Consider the following 16,304-nt stretch of genomic DNA (forward strand, 5'->3'; position numbering starts at 1 on the left):
AATGTTGTACTATTAAAACATCGAATGTAGTCATCTTCAAAAGGTTGTGCAGATGATTTTCAGTCAAAAGAAGCAACTCAATTGATAATTTAGTAAAAATATCACATAGAAGATGAAATGTACTTTACGCTTTATTTTTAGTATTCCCAACAGATTTGGAGAACTATTAGAGAAACAATAACTTAATTTGCCTGTTTTTTTAATTCATAAATTATGGTCAAAGCCAGAACTCTTAAAACATAATCAAAAATCCGTTATACTTTTCTAGAGTCGAGCGTACAAATACCTTCTCTCAAACATAGAGGAATAAAAGTAAAAAAAAACATCCAATGCACAATCTCTAGTACCTAAAAATCATACTTAACTTTTGTACTTTTTTCCTTTCCACCACTGACGATACAACTCACACTTCATTCTGCGCTCCATCTGGTAGACATCATACATTTTTTCGGTACGATGATCACGTATTGTTTTGGTGCCATGTTTGGAAAATGTCTTTTTTTATTGAATCATCTTTAAATGCAATTATATGCAATAGTCTTGTACTTTTTACCAGCCGTGCCTTGACCGTTGTGTGCGTTTCTCTCTTTGTGCGTCGCAGCTGAGATTACACTTACCGTCCAACTGCGGGGTTCGGACAGCAACAGTAAGTCACCTTTGACCTTTAGGCGTCCCCCCTGCAGTCTGCCATGTCTCCATCCCCCTGTACCGCCACCAAATCTATTTATTTATTAGCTTTAATTTTATTTTGAAAGTAACTATTTTGCGTATTATTCTTGTAACTAATACTTTACTATTGTAGAAAGCATATTATTTCCAATTTTGGCCCCTGGGGGAACTTAGGCCTAAAGGTACACGCTGTAATCGTTTGTTTCTGTTTATTTATCTAATCTTAAATATATGTTGTGTATGTTTTTGTCTTTTTTGAGCGGTTATCTAACTTTTTTTGTCTGTGTGAATTGAACTGGAAATGTTACAGAATTCTGCAAACTTTTACCAATGTTTCCAATATTCCTCTGCCATGTATTTGTACTGTCTTTTGGAAAGTTTTTGTATATGACTTTGCAATAAAAACTGAGATTACATTTATTAAGTGTAACATAGCATTACTAAAGCAAATTTAAATCCACAGTAATATGCATTTTAGGCACTAACGTGACCAAGGAAAAGGCTCAATATCAATTTCAATACAGCAATTATAATAAAAAACACTGGATAGCTACTTTTAACAGCAATGAATAGTACTTTATATGTGATTTGATTTAAGTTCTGATGTAGATCCAGACCTTTCCAAATCAATCCAGTAAAAGCCAGATTTTGTCCAATATATGAGATTCAACACTACATTTAGTATCAATTAGTATCAGAGTTTAAATACTTTTGACAACCACATATAGTAGTAATTGTAGCAGTAATCCTCAAAATTCATGGTAAAAGTACTTTCAAGATAGTGATCCAGAACAAGCCATAAACAGCCACACTAAATCTTCAATCACTACCACCATTACTACTACTACTACTACTGCTATTTCAACTACTTCTACTATTATACCTGACCCCTAGAGTCCGGTAGGGGATGAAGTATTGACGATGTGTACTCAAGTGAAAGTAATTTAATTACAATGTACTGCTGCCAAATTTGTATTAAGTAAAAAAAAATAAAAAAAACACATAAAAAAACGAAAATACTACAAAAACAGTAGTATAATTTCTGCTGTACTGCTGGTCAGAATTCTATGCTACAATTTGCTGTTGAACTGTCAGATTACAGATTTGGATCACTGGGCCCATCCACATGAAACAAAAACTGGCACAAAATTCTACGTCTGAATATAAGTTTGTGAAGCCAATCCCAAACTAATAACGAGAAGGGTCAACATTTTTGGATTATACTTTTGATATTTCTTTCAAAAAGAGTAAATCTCCCGTGGAGTTACATATAGAGCCTTGCCCACCATCTGAGAGTATGAAATCACAACCTATTACATGCTAAAATGATAATTAAGTACAAGAACAGGCTTAAAAATACTAAAAAAATTGCAACTACCCCCAAAACTTATTAACGTGAGTATTTGTCACTACTTTCCACCCCTGCTGTTGTTATGAATAAAACATCCTCAGATACCTTTTGATTTACTGTTACAAGCTGTACTTTACGTGCCTCCCAAAAAGCCAAAAAGTACTTTGAAATCTAATTAAATTGAGTCATGATGTTGAAGGAGTTAAAAGTAGGAAGACGCAGGAGCTGTATTTGTTTTCCCAGAAGCCGTGTTTTTGTGGAGGCTTGTAACTCTGGTGGAGCGTCAGCTGGAGCGACAGGGGGTCGGGGCTGTGGTGACGGGGGCCCGGGGGGGTCAGGGTGGTGGTCGGGGGCCCGGGGGAGCTTTAAGGGGGCACCCCAGGCAGTAAAGTGCTGAAAGTGAAGGACCTAATGAGAAGTCAGCTGAGAGCGAACCAGAGAACCGATGTACGTTTGGCTTCGAGATTCAAAGAAAAAAGTAGTTATCAAAATCAGAATAGAAATGTTTACCCTCAAAACATACTGACTTATTTATGTCACTAAAGTTTACAAGAACTTGATGTTGCACAATGACTTTAAAAGAGGATTTTACAGCACAGACTTCAGCAGTTTGACGTGTCTTGACTTGTAGCAGGCAGGCTTTCTATTCCCAGGAAATTATTAAATAAAATGACATAATTTCATATGATCAGAGAGTGTTATTTATTAACAGATTACCTTATAGTAAAAGTATAAAGACATCATAATGAATTATCTCTATATTTCATTATCTTATCTCTATATCTTATTATCTTAATAACTTGTTGGTCGCTGTATCGGACTGTTGTGGTGAAGAAGGGGCTGAGTTGAAAGGCAAGGCTCTTGATTTGCTCTTGTCACCCTCACATATGGTCATGAGTTTCGGAGTAGAGCTGCTGCTCCTCCATGTGGAGAGGAGCCAGCTGAGGTGCCTCGAGCATCTGTTTCTGAGCCTCCTGGACGCCTCCAGGACATGCTGAAGGGGCTATGTATCTCGGGTGGCCTGGGAACGCCTCAGGATCCCCCCGGAGGAGCTGGAGGAATTGTGTGTGGAAAGGGAAGTCTGGGCCTCCCTGCTCAGACTGCGGCCCCCGCCAGCCGGCCCCAGATAAGCAGCAAATAAACAACTTGTTTCTGTCATTCTGTTGAATTAAAATCTGGTGGACCTTTCTCTGCTGCCTCTCTGTGCTTCGTCCCGGCTCAGCAGTGAGCCTGCAGCCTCACACTGGACAGTGACACTTACTAACACTAGAGGTTAAAACGCTTGTGAAAACACATGTTTAATGTTGCATTTATTCAACAGAAATTCAGAGAAAAAATGTGTCATGCTTTGCTGCAGAAACTGTGCTATTGAATACAAATGTATTATTTCCACTGGTGTCTAAAAGCTTATCTGTGACCAATAGGCAACTTTTCCAAATATAAAAAGTGACTAAAAGCATATGTGGTATCAAACATGTTTGTACTTACTAACTCCTAACTGTTCCGAGACTCTTTAGTGTCTTGGTAAATGCTCTTATTGACCACATGGGTCAGTTCGGCACAATACCAATAATGCATTTGTGTCCTTTAAATGTGTAAAAGGACATACAGTATCAGTCCAGAAGCTGGACTCCAAATATCATTAGCAGTAGAATTGTGTTTTATACAACCAAATCAGATAAGCATGTTTTTATTGAAGACAGAACACTAAGTGTTTGGTGCTCACGATTCCATTTCTTGACTCTTTATAAACTTTTGGACATCATAATCCTGACAGCTCTATTCACTATTCTATCCACGGTTTTGTTTCACATTTTGTACTTTGCAGCTGACAATATTTTTGAAAGCAGAATTTGAGAGATTTCACACAATTGAGCTGTCAAAAGGAGCTCCGGGAGAAAAAAGAACAAAGCTATGACAACTATTTACCCTATCCTTATTGGGAGTGTTACATATGCTGTTGATTTATAGAGTTGCATGAGATGTCACACAGCAAAACAATTCACATGCATTTATCTGTGATGGAACTCCATGAGGCAATAGATCTGACAAACTGCAGCCTCAACATGGCAGCTCAATGGGGAGGGGGTTAAGGGGGTAATAAAAGCAGAGGTTGGGTAACTCTGCTCTTAAGTTACAACACAATGGTACGATCGTAGATTTGGGTCACTGGCAGCAAGCTAAACTAGGCTTAAAGTAAGAAGGATTGACATAAATGTGTGGAATATGTGTTTTGAGTCTGAAAAATAAATGAATGAGTGGTTCCCTGGCTGAAGTAAAGAAACATAAAAGTTAAAGGTTTGTAGATATAAAAAAGTGATGCCTGAATCCAGAGAAACTTGATATTTTTGGTTTGATATGTAGGCCCGACTTTGATCATTTCCCCCAAATGATATGTAATTTGAACGACCTCAACTTGAGCCCTGTTTTAAGAAAGAAATGTAGTCTCATTTTGTGCTCTGATAAATTAAACTTTTGGCCATGTTGCTTTATATCATGAAGTGTTAACTACACATAAAACTCAAAAAAAAATAAAAAAAAATTCAGGCTTTGTAAACTATTAAGTAGTTATTATCCTAACCCCTTGAACCCCTTATTTAATTGATTAAAGTGCATCCAGAAAGTCTTCACACTTCACTTATTCCACATTTTGTTATGTCATCACAGCCTTCTTCCAAAATAGATTATTATTTGCTTCAAAATTATTCAAACAATAAATCCCATAATGACAACGTGAAAGAAGGTTGATTTTTTTGCATATTTGTACAAAAAAATAAAAAAGTTCCAGAGATCCAAAGCACTCTGGAGCAGGTTTTCATAAAGGATGTCTCTGTACACTGTTAGATTCATCTTTCCGTTGATCTTTTCTAGTCTCAGAGTTCCTGCTGCTGAAAAACATCCCCACATCATGATGCTGCCACCACCATGCTTCACTGTAGAGATGGTGCTGGTCAGGTGATGAGTGATGCTTGGTTTCCTCCTCCCTTTTTGCAAACTCCAGATGGGCTGTCACGTGCCTTTTACTGAGTGTCTTCCGTCTGGCCACTCGACCACACAGACCTGATTGGTGGAGTGCTGCAGAGATGGTTCTTCTTCTGTCCTCTCTCCACAGAAACACTCTGGAGATCTGCCAGAGTGACCATCAAGTTCCTGGTCACCTCCTTGACAAAAACCCTTCTCCTCCAATTGCTCAATTTGGATGCGCTCAGCATTAGGAAGAGTCTTGGTGGTTCCAAACGTATTCCTGGCTTGGTTTGTGCTCTGACACTGTTTCTGTGAGACCTTATATAGACAGGGGTGGGCTTTTCCAAATCATGTCCAATCAACTGAATTTATCTCAAGTGGACTGCAATCAACTTGTAGAAGTGTCAGTGGGAAAACAATGTACCTGAGCATGATTTTGAGTGTCATGGCAAATGCTGAGAATATTTACGTACTTAAAAAAAAGAATTCAAACCTATCAAATAATGCAATTAATCAATTTTGGAATAAGGCTGTATAATAATCAATTTGCGATGCACTACAGATGTGTGCTTAACATATTAAACCTATGTTCATGCTTTATTAAGGCTAATTAAAGTGTACTTATTATACTGTAGTACCTTTATAGTTTTACTGACTACTGATATAATTACAGTATTACTCGCACAATCTAGTATATATTTTTGATACTATTACAACCACTATATTGCATTTTTCTGTGTTAAGTGCAGCATATTAACCACTTTTTCTTCAAACCTTTGTGGAGGAGCCCTATGATCCTGTGCTGTGACGCCTCACTGAAAGAGGAAGTGAGCAAACAACCCAAAACGTGTTCTCAATCAAAAATCATGTCACAAAATAATATTACTCAAGTGGTTGTCCAAGAAATATAGAAATGGCTTATGTAAGAGAACGCATTGTAGGAAACCATCACTCCAGTAAGAGTGACAGTCTGGACACAACCTCTGATTTATAATTTGAAGTTGATTTAATTGGAAGTACAAAACCTTGAATAATTCACACAGTCTGGGTTTCTCATTTAGATTGAAATTCAAAGGACAGTCCATATCAATGAGAAAAACGAAATCATATGGGATGGAACAGTGCAAGAAACACACATGTTCAAATTATGTAACACAGTAAAGCTTTCGTCATTTCTAGAGGAGGAACCACTTTTACTCAAGTCAACTGTTAGTAAAAGTGTGCAGTCTGAAAACTACTCCAATAACTACAATTTAAGTCGATGTAAATAAGTACTGCCCACCTCTCACTAAAAGTAATCATTATTATGTTTTATTGTCAAGTAAGTACATATATTTCTTATCCGTCTGACGAATATGGCTCCAGCATATTTGAACAGTGCGATGAGAGGTATTTTGGTGCCAGAACATCTCACAGCAGGAAGTCTTCAGTGAGGCTCTCCGTGGCTCTCAGTGGGTTGGAAGAGGGAGGCTGCCCTGGAATGCACTCAACTTCTCAAAATAACTGTATCTCATCCGTTCTCTCATTATGTTGCTGTGACACCTACATTCTCAACTTGCTGTTTGTTGACCCAGATCAGAGTTGTAAGCTCCAAATGTCCCCTAAAAGTGTGAGTTTGTGCTGATATATTAAAGTGTTACTATGCACCTTTTTCCGGTGGATGGTTTGGTTCCTGCTTGTTGCCGTGGCTTTGATTTGAATCGTCCACAATATAGCATTTAGCTTTTATATGATTACAAATGTTTTTTATTGTTCAAAAGTACGTGCAGTCTTATTTTGAGTCGACTTACCTCTCCACAGATCTGGCCTGTAACTTTGCCTGGTGTCATCACTTACTCGTCTCCATGGAGATAGATAAGTTTAGTGCTTAAAGTCTGGGATATTTTAGACAAATGATAATAATACTGTGTGGAATTTGCATGTTCTCCCTGTGGCTGTGTAGGTTTCCTCCGGGAACTATGGTTTTCCCTGCCACATGTACAATAGTGTGTTTACAACATGTATTTCATTGTCCTGACCTAATAAATAAAAACATAAAATCTTCATTGAGAGAAGAAAGTGGCGCTCCAGTTTTATTTTAATTTGAAGTACATATGACAGATTTTCATGTTTTAATTATTTCATCCTTGGTGGGATAGTAGTGATGGTTTGAGAGAAAGTTGGTTAAAAAAGGTTACAACTTGTCACCTGGATGGTAGTTATTATGGAATTACCTCTACGCAGGGCCGGCCCAAGCCTTCAGGGGGCCCTAAGCGAAAACATTTTTGGGGGCCCCTCACCACGTCATCAGAATCAGTTTTATTGCCATTGTCAGTAAACAATTCACATATGGGAACTTTCTTCAACGCAAACAAAGCACCAAAACTCCAGGGCATCTGTTTGCCAGTTAGTTTATTCTCAGCACCTCACAAGCTCAAATATTGATAACTTAAATCCCACAATGCAACTTGGTATTCCGCTGACATCACCTCTACTCCCTGTACAAATAACACACGTCCCAGATATGTTTTTGGGTGTATTTGTGGGCGTTAAGGGTCGACAGCCACATTAGCACATTAGTTTAAATTAATGAACAGGGGGGTCTGGGGGCTCTCCCCCAGAGATTTTCAGACCTTTTTTGGGTCTTCTGGTGCATTTTAATGTGGTCCAGCCGGCTAAAGTAAGAGTAAAATGTTGAGGTTGTAATGCTATAAAATGATGATGTGATGAAACTGTGCCAGGAGAAAATGACTAAAGCCAGTTATTAATACATTAGTGTACTTAATTACTCAATACAATATTGGCTATGAAAAATAATTATGGTCAAATTGATTCATTTTAACTGAAAATGTAAAATTAATAGTTATCCTTACTAATTTATCTTTTACTGCTCCCAACTGTTCCTTCTTGCCAAAGTGACAAAACAAGTTATATTAAATTAAACAAATGGCATAAGCATTGATTAACAATTAACACTGATAAAACAGTGCAAACATGTTATTCCCAGAGAATGAACAGAACGAGAAGTGAAGGTCCAAACCTAGCTATAGTGAAGCGACTGCGTTTCTGCAACTTTGCCACTTTTGTATAAAAATATATAGTATTATTCTATAACAGACGTAATCATAATATGTCTGGTTATTTTTCACTATCAATTTATTATAATTTATAACAAATAGTCTAATGATGCTGATGCTTTTCAAATAAATTGAAATGTTTTATTGCTCTATTAAAAGTTAATTACCATATAAATGTTTGTTCTGATCTGAACATCACACACTGGACTCCTGCATGAAACAATGCTGCGATGTGATTGGCTGATGGACCTTACGTGCATAAACCTTTACGTTCCTCTTATTGCACGTTAAGAAGTCAAAGTAAAACAGACATCACGAGTCACGATTGATCTCACACATGGTGATGTGAGAGAGGGACACAAACTCAAACCCGCTCATCTCTAACTGAGGCTGCACAGGGGCCCGGGACAGGGCCGCACACTGTTCACTCCAAAGTTTCACATCAGAGGTTCTGGACGGGACGGCGCTCGTCCGGACCGTATCTCCGCCTCTTTGTGACCCGGGGCACAGACGCCACCTCACCGGCCTCACCTGCAGCTAACACTACCGGGCTGGTGTAAATGTTAAGCTTATTATCTTTCATTCAGACACATTATTATGCGCGGGGCAGAGCTCTCGTCGCCTCCAGCCTGAGCGAACTAACGTCACAGAATTGTGTTCTTTGAAACAGCAGCATTAACAGTCTCTTTGTAAGAGAAGTTCAATACCTGGAGAGTGTTGTTGAGTTTGCAGTTTCTTTACATCGTCAAGAAGTTTCTTCTTTCGTTTTTCGGCACCAGGAGATATATTCTTCTGGACATGATGACCACGTTCTATTTGTGTTTATATTTTGCTCTCGTTCTGCTCGCGCACAATGAAGTTGCCCAATCAGCGCAGGTTTGGTGTCTTGGTTGCCAGATTGTCATTACAAATAAATGCGGTTTGTGCGTTATGTTACCGCTGTTGACTGTTGTCAGCGCTACTACACTAGTGGCGCACGCTGCGCTTGCACTTCTCATAAGACGGGTTGCCAGATTGGGGGCCCTATTAACGCCTCGGGGCCCTACGCGGCTGCTTAGTTCGCTTATAGGCTAGGCCGGCCCTGCCTCTACGTCATAGATACAGATGTCAACGTTTCATAGTAGGGGGTGTGGTCTAGCTTTGGAAAGACACTGTTGTCAATGGGAAATGCCACTTTTCCCTGCTTTTTATACCATTCCAGGTGGATTGTGTGCATTTTAATTCATGTCAAGTCACACTTGAGTTTTAATGGAGGCCTGCTATTAGCATTCTTGGATATTTTTACAAATTTGGGTTATTGTTTTCCATGTCTTCACAAATAACAGTTACTCCAAAGGTGTGCGGGTTATAAAGCAGCTCTTTTACATTGAAATGAATGGTTTGTTTCTCCCCATGCACAGAAGTTTCACAATCTTATTTATTTTATTTATTTTATTTATTTTATTTATTTTATTTATTTTATTTATTTTATTTATTTTATTTATTTTATTTATTTTATTTATTTTATTCTGTTTTTTTTTTTTATTAGTGGGCTGTATGACTGTATGTCACATCTGCTGTGCATGTCTAACAATGGAGTATGTGTATAGACATCACTGAAAATAGGGAAAACAATTCTGAAATATAATTATGTTTAGCACAAATTAGTTAAATGAGTAGTCTAACTTGTCATGTAAGTTTTAACTTCCAATTACAAGAAAATATCTATAAAATTATATAGCACTCTGTATTTATTTTATTTCCATTTTGAAGTGGCGGAGCAAAGACAAATTAATTTGAGCATACTTACCTTCCTACAATGGCATCCAACAGCAAACCATACGTTGCCTGCTTAATATAATAGAATGTGGCTCCCTGTGGATGGTAGTTCAAACTGGGCTGAGGATGGGAGGAAATGAGCAGGAGAGGGTCCCGTAACAGAAGCAGTGCTAGAGTGACAGAGTAAACAAGCTGCAGATACAGGGCGATATGTGAGAGGAGCGAGGCCTCAGGGTGGTCCCATCTGAGGAAGCCATCAGTGTGAGCACCCACGGGTCAGATGACAGGGGAAACAGCGGGTGCACCCTTAGGTCACATGACAGCAGAACGAGGAAGTAATAAGCAGATGACACTTGACAGGTTTATCAGTGTTTGATCAGCCACAAGTGAACAGTATTAGATCTACAGAAACAATGCATTTTTCTTACTTTCCACAAAAGCCACATTTAGATGACGTTTCCAAAACATAACACAGGTTTTCTAAATAAGTAAATTCTGTATTGCACATGAATCATCAGCTGATCTCAGTAATTCACAAAAAGATGTCTAGTGTTTTACATTTGTTGCGCCGAGACGTGGCTAAAGCTAGAAAAAACAAAAAACTACTTCCGGTTTTTTCTCAGTTTTTCCTGCATTTATTTATCTTCTCTACACCACTGCACCACTTTTAACCACAGCTCCCCATTTAAACGTCTCTATAATAATGTTGGTGAGAAATTATTATTATCTGTTTATAGTTGCTTTTTGCCATCAGAGTCTGCGTTCTCTCTTTTCCAATCATCTCGCTCAAAAGCGTTACCTGAGCTGAAAGCGGGCCCTCTGGAAGCTACACCTCACCGGGTCCGCTTTGGATCATTTACACAGGCCAATACGGTTCACATAAGACAGTGGAGACACCTTCGGTTCGTACCACTGCAAAGCGAACCAGTGGAAACATGCCAAAAGTTACTTTACTCCTCAGGCACACTTGGCTGGGGATGGCTGATAGAAGCCCACCAAAAGCCCTTTTCTTGTGCATTTTTATCCAACATTTTGATGGGGTAGTACCTGATTTTTACAGTACTAACGTGATGAGAGTTTGCTGCTGCTCAATCTTAAACGTAACATTGTTAATGCAGTCCTAACTAATACATTCAAATTAATAAGAGCTGTATTTACAGTATATCTGTACAAGGGCAAAACTAGTGGCAAGGCAAGGCAAGTTTATTTGTAGAGCACATTTCATACACAAGGCAATTCAAAGTGCTTCACACAGCAGGGAAAATTCATTAAAATCACAAAGAAATGACAGAAACAGAAATACAATAATATTAACTAAATTAAAAATTTTCAATCCAACTGATTGTCTAAACTAATAAAATCACAAACAAAAGAGAAGAGTGCAAAGAAAAAATCGTTTCAGTCATATGCACAGCTAAACAAAACTGTTTTTAGCTTTGATTTGAACATTGTCAGAGTAGAGGCCTGTCTCACATCTTCAGGAAGAATGTTCCAGATTTTAGCTGCATAAAACTGAAATGCAGACTCCCCATGTTTTGTCCTGACTCTGGGCACCAGCAGGAGGCCGGTCCCTGAGGTGTTACTTTATTTGCCCGTTTAAATGATTGTTCCACAGTATGGCATTAAACGTCTATCCAAGCAGGGCCAATTACGGTCAGATCTATGGAGAAGTGAACCTGTTTGCAGTAAGAATTCTTTTTTCTCTTTTTTAGCTTTACAAACTATGCAATTAAATAAATGCTAGATATATGTTTAATGCAATTGTCATAATATTCCTGGCAAAGCAATGAAAAAAAACAAGCAGGTGGCAGATTCTCCACCAGAAAAGTTACATAGTAGATCTTTAAGTTGGCTTTTATTGCTTTTGTCACTCCTTTTCCCCCTGGTCCCTCGACAGAGCAGTGATCATGTACGACACTGGGTCATTTGGCCTGAATCCAGGACTAATCATGGAGTACGTACAGAGTGACGTGAGTGCGGAGGCAGAACTAACCAAAGAATGTTCATAAGAGCCTGATAGAGCTGACAGGTACCGAGAGCATTGTCTTAGGGGTGCGTTAGGGCGGGTGGGGTTCACAAATGTGTATCTCATCAGTTGCAAAAGGAAGTCACTGGAGACGTAAGTGGGAGGAGCGATGGCATAGGATATAACAAGGAACATGCAAAAAGAAGAAAAAAACATCAGACAAACATCACACTCCAAACAATACATTTACTTTTATTTAGCTCATTATTTGTATGTCTATTATTCATTCATCTATCCCAGTGACTATGGGCCTTAGGCGGGGCACACCAGCTCATTGCAAGGTTAGCACAGAGACAGAAACACAAATAACTATTAACTCTCACATTCATTCACTAGGGGCATTTAGAGTTGCCAGTTTACACATGTAACGGTGAGAGGCCGGAGAACCCGGAGAGAGGATGGACAAGCAGACTCCAGAGAGATCATGTGATTTTGGTCTGCCCGATAATCGAACCCATGATCTCCTTATTGGGTGGCAAAAGCTCTGACGACACTGCCATTGTGCTCCAATTTCTATTCAACTAGCATCATTTAAAAGGAACAGCTCTTATCTAAAAATGTTTTTGGTCCGAGCGTGAAATGGGGATGCAAGAGAAGGGAGGACATGCACTAAATTGTGGGAGTCGGGATTTGAACTCACAACACAGGAGAGAACTTTCTAACCAAGATTCATCATTTAAGCGTGAATGACGCTAAATACAACTCCAGGTATTGTAGAACATGATTCAGTTGTAGTCATCTGGACCCTGTTTTTCATGATGTTTTTTGAAGATTTTTTGACTCTCATCCAAGAAACATTCTCAATCTGAAGAGATGATGAGAGTCAAAACGTCTTGTTTTACAAAAACAGTATCCAGATGAATAAAACTTGTTCTACAATGGAACACTTCTGGAGGAATGAGGAATTACACAGACTTAACTCCAGATATGTTTTCAATGAGGGAACAATGTTGGAACATGCTTAAAAGCTCAAAAAAGTACATTACGCATAATAGGTGTCCTTTAAGGATACTGTCTCCATGGAGATGTTCTATTGCTTTGCCAGGAATGTTCCACAGTACGACAATCCATTTTTTTTTTTCACTCGCTTGTTTCCATGGAGATAAGTTTAATGCCATACTGTGTGGAACATTCTGGCAAAGCAATGACATTACTTAGCAGACAAGCACAAGACCCTCCACCAGAAAGGTCCATAGTGCCTTTAAGTGCAATGCGTCTGTTAGCAACATGTTGATAAAATACCAGAATAACAATAAGTGAACTACCAATTATAAGCTGTGCAGAATTGTAGTTAAGAAAAAAATTAGGGTGAAAAGAAAAAAGCAAAATGTATCAACAATAAGAAACATTCTGCCTGCTTTGGTAAAATGCACTGTGCCAGTTTTGAACAGAGAGTCAATTGACCCATTTCTATTATTAGGAGTTTTAGACCAATATTACGATTTACAATGGATGCTATTTGTACTTATAGTTTCATCTTAAATACCTGGAAAAAAGCACAATATGTCTTCTGTAAGGGAAGGCAAGTTTATTTTTAGAGCACATTTCATACACAAGGCAATTCAAAGTGCTTCACACAGCAGGAAAAATGCATTAAAATCACAAAGAAATTACAGAAACAGAAATACAATAAAATTAACTAAACTAAATAAAAAATAAAAGAGAATTTCTCTAAAGAAAGACCTTTTTAATTTGAATGAATTTAAAAGGTGCTATTTTTAAGCTAAAATTTAAAGGTGTAGGGTACTACCTCAAAATAGTCCTAGATACATATTTTAGAATTTAAAATGTCAAAAATAAAAAATAATTTAAGACATAAAAGAGAAGAGTCCAAAGAAAAATCCTTTCAGTCATATGCGCAGCTTGGATTTGAACATTGTCAGAGTAGAGGCCTGTCTCACAAAGGTGCACTATGTAATATTTCTCGTGGGGTGTCTGTCACCTGCTTTTCTCCATGGACAGGATATGACAGGACTGAATACGGTTCAAGAAACAGGTTTGACTGGACATTACATTGTGTCCAGTGTTAATGTCTTTAGCTTTAGCCTCTGACCCGTGTTTACATAAGTCGCAGTTGAAGTTGCTGCTCAAAGCGTCCGACTGTGTTTTCTGTGGCAATTTCACCCAAGAACAGAGCCAAACAATTAATATTCTCCACCAACTCCTCTTTGAGAATGTGCTCCCTCCTGCACCCATGGGTGGTCTTTTCATATGCAAAACGGAGCACAAAGTCTACACCATGGTAACACTGTGAAGTCTTCTACAAACTAACAGATGGCTAAAACAATGTGCGGTCAAACGCAAGCAGATTCATGAACGTGGGTAAGAAAGAACAGCGCTTTTGATTGGATTCTAATTGTTTGGTAACAGAGAGAAGTTACTTTTATGTATCGACATTTACTTGAGAAATTGTAGTTCTGAGATTATACTATTTGCTTGTATTGGAGTAATATTTCTTGATGTTTCTTGAAAATGTGCTATCTGGTATTTTCAACATGACTTTAATGGGACATTCTGAGTGAATAATTGTTGAGCTTTTAACCATTTTATACATCCATCTATACAGCCATCTAAAAAATACTATACTTACTATACTTAGAACAGAGAGAACATGTTTCAAAGTAAACATACTGATAGACATTAACTAAACAACAAAAGAAACACAATCTGTCCATTTCCAAATTAATCGTGAATGTTAGTTTATCCATTTGCCTAATGTCTGTTACAATGTCAGTCCAGTACTTGATTGTAGGTGAGGTTTTTGTCAGCCACTTCTTCGTGATGGCCTTTTTTCCTGCTGCCACTTGTGAATTCCAAAAGGATCCATTAATTGTGTTCTGAGGCCCAAGGACATAGTTATAAAGCCGAGAGGGATGGTAGTATCAAAAACAACCTTGTCCAATATTTATATAATGTGATAGTGGTTTGCCTCCTGGCTTCCAGAGTTTCCCCAAAATTTAGCATTTCCTTGTGAATAATGGACACTTTTTAATATGTTTTTTTAATTCAAGTTCTTGGTTTTAATAACTTCTTATTTGTAAATGCTAGAAGACTAAAAGTCCTGTTTCTCCAAGCCAAGGGATTCTTTCAACATTTCAAAGCTTTTCATGTGAATCTGGTGAAAAACTTTTATACCCTTTGCAATCCAGACCTTGGATCTCAAGTTATCACTATTTGGTACAAAACCTTGTAAATTTCTATGTGATTATATCAGTACGCACTAGCACAACCTGGTACATGAACACTCCTTGGTAAAAAATAAATCAGACTTTATTTGTACAGTACTAGGCAAGGCAAGTTTATTTGTAGAGCGCAATTCATACACAAGGCAATTCAAAGTGCTTCACACAACAGGAAAAAAAATCATTAAAATCATAAAGACATGAGAGAAATCACAAAACAGTTTGAGACATAAAAGAGAAGAGTGCAAAGAAAATCATTTCAGTCACACGCACAGCTAAACAAAACTGTCTTCAGCTTGGATTTGAACATTGCCAGAGTAGATGTCTGTCTCACATCTTCAGGAAGACTTTTAGCTGCATAAAACTGAAACACAGATTCCCCATGTTTCGACCTGACGCGGGGCACCAGCAGGAGGCCGGTTTGGAGAGGCCAGTGAGCAGGCACTTCCTGTCTTCCACATAGGACCAGTTTAGGGCGGTGCCAGTGATGCCCAACCAGTCCTCTAGTCTCTGTAAGAGGATCCCATGATTGACAGTGTGAAAAGCAGCACTCAGATCTAACAGAATTAAGACTGAGGCTTTGCCCGTGTCAGTGTTCAGGCGGATGTCATTTTTCACCTTGACAAGAGAAGCCTCAGTGCAGTGATGAGGTCTAAAACCTGATCGAAAAACACCAAATGAGTCGTTTATTAAGAGGAAGCTGCTGGTAAACAACCTTTTCAGGGACTTTAAATGTACTTTTCAAATGGTACTACCACAGATTGTTTTTTTTTTACTATTATCCACCTCTGCTCTGGACATTTCCTGCACGTGTTTGTGCCCCATCCGAAACTATAGCACGCTCCCAACAAGTTAGTCTGAGCTGTGTTGTGGTCGGATGCCTGCTCACGGCAAAGGGCCTTAATGAAACAATGATTTTAATTGCGTCTCTTGCTGCCATCCAACAACATGGGGCAATGAGCGGCGCAACGTGAAGCCTGCACTGCAAACCAACTCATTACAGAAACAATGGAGGAGCAGCATTGTTTTTGCTGAGAGGTAAAAATATGTACGTAAAGACTGGGGTTTATGGTGCTTAGGGGCTGCTTTTACTGCGACCCAGCGTAATCAAGGCTCAGGCCAAAACAAAATACACCACAGGGGTGGTTAAAACTGCATATAGAAACAACAGTATAGGCTTAAAGTTAGAGGTGATTTTTTTGAGAAATTAAAGGTTGTACACTATTCATGTGATTTCCAGGCTTTTTAAAACTACTTTTGGACAGCAATTAAAATGTGTTAAAGCAAAGATTTAAAAT

General features: G+C 38.4%; 1 long non-coding RNA gene across 1 annotated transcript in view; it reads right to left on the reverse strand.

The window, feature by feature from the left end:
• Positions 1-11,166: 11,166 nt before the first annotated feature.
• LOC140369160 (uncharacterized) overlaps positions 11,167-16,304 on the reverse strand; it is an 86,239-nt gene continuing 81,101 nt past the window's right edge. The window contains exon 2 of the long non-coding RNA XR_011928223.1: positions 11,167-11,322. This is a non-coding gene — a long non-coding RNA (uncharacterized lncRNA). The remainder of the gene's footprint in view (positions 11,323-16,304) is intronic.

The sequence above is a fragment of the Eucyclogobius newberryi genome, unplaced genomic scaffold, assembly GCF_026437365.1.
Source record: "Eucyclogobius newberryi isolate DKJ021-1_F unplaced genomic scaffold, fEucNew1.0.hap1 SCAF_20, whole genome shotgun sequence".
NCBI lineage: Eukaryota > Metazoa > Chordata > Actinopteri > Gobiiformes > Gobiidae > Eucyclogobius > Eucyclogobius newberryi.